We start from the raw sequence: 5,722 nt of genomic DNA, 5'->3' as shown, positions 1-5,722 counted from the left end.
ACAGAATAACCAGAGACATATCCGGTCTCAACATTTTCAAAATAGTTCTGGTTATCCCGGAAGTGTTGTATACACGACAACAAACCATCTATGTGAGATTTAGAGTTTCACTAAGCATTTATATGACTTACATTTTTTTCTTTTGACGTTTTAAATGCTAATACATTATTTTGATTTTTTAATCAGAAACGTATTTGCTTTAATTTTTAAAAAATAAAATAAACTACCTTGCCTAATTCCATTTGAGTAAGCAGCCTTGCCGGTGCTAAGCGCATGCGCAATGATAAACGGCTGTCAAAAGGCAACTGAATGAACACATTCCTATTCATCCGTAGGCCACAACCGATCGATTGATTAAAATGACGATATACTATCTAAATAAGAAGATAATACTGCATGAAAAGCTGCATAACAGCATCTATATTGATTGTATGTACAACAGAAAGGTAGATTACTGTAGGGTAGAAGTGCATCAATGTTCCCTTCTGTTCAAAGGATCAGCTGCATTAAAAGACCTGATCTTACATCACTCATGTGCTTCCATGTTTGTCAGCTAACCATCCCTCCTGGGAGATTAGAAAAGTGGGGGAGGTGTTTGCGTGTGTGTGTGTGTGTCTGTGCCTGTGTGTGCATGTGTGAAGGATGGTGAAAAAGAAGTCAAGAAAGGGTCATGAACCATTATCCACCCATATCTCAAAGAGCCTTGAAAAAATCCTGAATCCCAAGTGTCAAACAAGAAACACAGCAAATATCATCACCAGAGCAGGTACTCACAGATGGAGAGAGTGTTGAGGGCAGAATAGAAGGTGTGGATGGTTATGAAGCTGACGTCTATACGAGGACAGAAGGCTCATTTTGATTCACTTCATTGCATTATCTGGGTCATTGCCTCCCCCGCCTCTTCTTCCCCATTGTTCCATCTCATCCTCCAGCCATTTCTTTTCCTTTTTCAATAAATATTCATCAAATAAGTCTGTGTTTTAAGCACAGAAGAAGAGATTGACAAATACAGACAAAACAAGATCAAATAAAAATAAAAACAAAACTGATTAGAAGATGGAGAGAAGCAACAGAGGTTGCGCTTAACTCAAAATAGAAAAAGTGAAAAGAGACTCAGAAGGTAGAAAACACATAGAGAAAGCATATGATGGAAATAATTGAAATTAAAAGAGTGACAGGATGATGGATGACTTGTCCCCATGGTGCACCATCAGACCTACACAGTGTGAGTGTATGAGTGTAAAGCACCATTGTGCGTAAGAATTAACATTAAAAAAAATCTAAATTCTTTTAAATGTGAACACCCGCTGTATTATTTGAATGTGTGTGCAAGTATGCTTTAGCAGCAGTCACTGACAGGACAAATGAGAACGAGAGAAAAACTGTATTCAGAATGTTCACCAGGACAGACAGGAATAGACTGAGAAAGCAAGTGTGTGGAAGAAAACAAGATTAAGATTAAAGCACAGGATGAGTCTACTTCAGAGACTTAGTGTCAACACAGGGACAATGGGACTAAAAACAATCCTTCTTGTAATTAAAGCTATACTAGGCACCCTGTGTTTGTGTGTTTGTGTGCAAGTAGTTAGATTGTGTGATTAAAAAACAGAAAAAAGCAATACACAAGTAATTTCATATTTTGAACCCCTTTTGCTACTTTTCCACAATGCTGTTTATACATTCATATAGTGATTTATTCGCTCATTCTAGTCTGGGTTTAGGGAAAACGCAAAATAAATATAATTTTATGAAGCTCTACAAGCCCATTGCTACAGCTTATGTATTGCATTCTGTGTCCACACCCTGAGTCCCCTGTATCTATTTCTGAAGCTCTACTCCCCCCGGTGGTCAGGTCTTGTCAAAACAAGCTATTTAAATTGTAATGACGTGATCCTCCTTACAACCAACAGGGGGGGATGTGAGCCCATTTAAAATCATCTTATGTTGTATTACTTGAGACCGGCATCTTGATTGAAAATGCTCTTAGTTGCAGATGAATGGATCAAACCACCAAATAGTTTAGTGTGATTTATTGTTAGGGAATTGTTTTTAATATAGCAAGTGGGCAGTTGTATTGAGATAGAAATACGATGCAACTTTATTACCTTGAAATGTCATATGAACTTACTGGCCCTGTCATTTAAATCTAATGTGTGCAGTGTAGGAAAACATGCACGTGTCAATCATTTCCAATTTTCTAGGCACTCTCTGACCCCTCTGACTGACTATGTATTCCACTCATAGGAAATATTTTTCTGACAAAGATTAATCAATACTTTTACATTAAAAATACAATAAATAACTATTTCTATGTTACAGTAGACTTCAGGAGTGATGCTCAGACATTTCATCAGAAATTTCATCTGCAGTTTTTTTGCAATTTTGGCATCTTTCAGCTTATTGTTTCTTTTTAACTGACATGAATATCTCTTTTGCTGCACCCTCATCATTGTAACCAGCAGCAGCAAGTCACAGTTTTCATCTAAAGTGTTCTGATAACTCCACATTATACCAACTTTCCAGCTCCAAACAACCTAAATGTGTGAGTAGAGGGCCACAGTGCCAGACATAGCTTCCAAAAACTGCTCTCCATTTGTTTAGTAGTGCTGTGCACCAATAAAGAATTTACAGGTTGGGTCATTGACCTTAAGTGGTCAAACAGAAATAAATACTGTATTAATGTATTAAATCAAACTCTGCTATATAGTATTTGCAGTGCAGCTGCAAGAAGAAACATAATCTCAGAAATTGCTAATGTTTTAACTGGCCTGTCAATGTTCACCGTAGTATGCTGAAAGTGTAAAGACCAAATAACCACCTAGCATAGAAAGTCAATATGTTTCAAAGGCTGAAGTTTTTCGTGACAATTTAAAGTGACAATAGAACTTTCTCAAAGCCCTCTGGAGCACAGAAATCTAACGTAATGCATCATCATTTGACACAGAAAAGCTCTGCACTGCACATATAGAGAAGTCAGTCCAGTAATGTTAAACTTCGAAATGTGGAAAAAAATACAATAAAAAAGGAATAAAAAAATTAAATCTTTACTGTGATATATAAAATATATAGAACACTGGGCCACTTTAAAATAACTGTGATTTGTAAAACAAGGTGTAGCAACATGATCAAAGTTGCACCATTTTTCAGTCCATCATTTTTGTCACATTTTCTTTACTGGTTTTTCATTGCCATTTAGACGCTGAATGCCATTACCAGTCCTTGTTTGGATCCACACATTGTTCCTGTCACAATGTCCTCCCTTAGTTTCTTTGACATGAACACGAACTGTCTGCTGATATATCTTCAACCTCTCAATATGACTCAGTATCTTCTGGTACTTGCAGTTTATCAAAGTTTTATCACTGTACAGTTCAGATGAAGCAAGAACTAGTGAATCAAAAGTAGTTTAAGGTTTGACAGAACCATCTTTAGTTACCACCCTTACCTAAACTACTAAATTCTTATCTTAGTGACATTGTATTAACCACTAATTGTCTTCGGTTGTACTTTCTACAAGTGCATGGTCATTGTTTGACATATAGACAATATGAGCTGTACACACACGTTTATAATACATGAATAGCAGGGCCTGTATATTTTAGAGTTGCGATCACTTCACTCTCTCCCGCTCATCTTCTTACCTATAATGAGAAGACAACAGATCAAGGACCTCTCAGTGTATCTTGGCAACAGTTATATGAACTAAAATTGCAAGAGAAGTGAGCAATGGAGAACGGAGAGAGAGAGAGAGAGAGAGAGAGAGAGAGAGAGAGAGAGAGTGAGCGTGTATGTGTCAGAGACAGCAGAAGGCCTACTCTGCAGAGATAAGATGGTATTCTCCCTTCGTGCAAAATGAGTTCATTAGGGTAGTGAGAGACAGCCACTGCATGGAATCAAGGTTTCTGTGTGATAACGGGCAGGAGCGACAGACTGGAGGGAAAAAAAGAGTTTAATTTCCTGTTCTTCAGAGGGAGCGGCAGTATCTGGGGATGAGATTAGAGCCTGGGTAGGGGAAAAATGGGGAGACAGGGACAGGACAGACAGAGCAAGTTGGAGAAGTAAATGTCAGGATTTGTCTGTCAGAAAAAAAGAGTGACCCTCTGGTTTGCCGTCAAAAAATATTTATGTCAAGAACTGAGGGGAGAAAGACAGAAAGGAAGTTGAAAGATATGTCAAATGCAGCTGCTTTCTGGAAAGTGGAAAGTCAAAGTGAACTACCGCAACGAAGTATGAGAGCTTTCATAGTGCAAATGAGATCCCATGAGGAGTTTCTCAAAAAACAAAACCCGAGTGGGCACATTGATACCACACAAACACAGAGCTCAGGTTGGCTTGTTCATATTAATAAAAGAAAGAAAAAATATGAGCATGTGAGTGTTGGAAGAAGGTCTGATAGACACCGGATAGTGGAAGACACTGGCAGGCAGACAGCACTGCAGATGCTGAGATGACAGGTACAGCAGAGGTGGAAGGATACGCTGGCTGTGCTGTGCTGTTTAATATAGATCTGCAGCGATAATGCAAAACAGAGAACACAGGATGTGTCCATCAGTCAGGGGAAGGGAGTTCAGAGGAAATTGCCACAATAAAGTGCACACACTCACACAAATACTGACACACAACTGGATGCGCACATGATATGAGCGCATCCAATGGGGTGCCATTACAGCCCCCCCTACACAAATCTCAATTTTAAGTTTAATTTTAAACTTGGTAGATAGCACTGTGGATGTGGGCAAGGGTTCAACAAATGTTGAAGAAATTACACTTCTTCAAAGGTTTCACTGTTACCTCAGGATTCAATATACACACCAGTTAAATGACGTTCTACTGCACATCTGCTGTACATTGGCTTCTGCACAGATGGGCGGATGGGCTCTCAACAATATTACCCATTCTCTTTCTTTTGTCTCATTCCCTTGTGTGCGTGTGTGCATGCTTGTGTGTGTGTAAGTGTGTGCATGCTTGTGTGTGTGTGAACATGAGACAATTTGCCAGGGCTGCTGATTACAGATTTCAGTTGCAGGATTAATTAGTGATGACAAGGGACCATTGTACAATTCTCACATGTAGAGACACACTCCCACAAACACAGAGCGACACACACAAGTTGAGAGAAAAACAATGATTGTTGGAACAACTGCGACAGCCGAGTAGCTCACAGCTCAAGATGTGACCCACAGTCAACTTTTAAATCAGATGAGTCTCGATTTCAGACAAATATTTATAATTAATGAATCACTACATCACAGTCCTTATTCACTTGAGTTGTGTGTCAAATCTCGGTTGGCAGTCACTGAGGATGTCTACTAGAGTTGTTACCCACTATAACAGAATAACACCAAACAGAGCAACCTCACAAGCAGCTCACTTGCTCATTGCTGTTTGGATACAAAACCTTCTGATGAAATTGCCATTGCTATACTATTGTAGCAGTTCGGACCTGTTAGTCTTAACACTCACCTTTTTTTTAAATCTTCTACCATTGTATAAGTGTTCTGGCCAGCTTGTGATTTTGGTGCAATCATCCAATAAATTCAGCTTCTTTATTGTTGCATAACTTAGTCATTTCCTTCAGGATTTATGGCCATGTTGAAATTACCTACATAGAAGAACTGAATGAAAGAGCATTTGTACTTGCAAATACTGCACAGGGCAAGCATCTTTTAAAGAGCTGCCACTGCTGAGACTGTGCTGAAATGACTGTTGTATGCATGTAATA

This window comes from Channa argus, chromosome 6 (genome assembly GCF_033026475.1).
Source record: "Channa argus isolate prfri chromosome 6, Channa argus male v1.0, whole genome shotgun sequence".
NCBI classification, from domain to species: Eukaryota; Metazoa; Chordata; class Actinopteri; order Anabantiformes; family Channidae; genus Channa; species Channa argus.
This window is presented reverse-complemented; position numbering follows the sequence as displayed.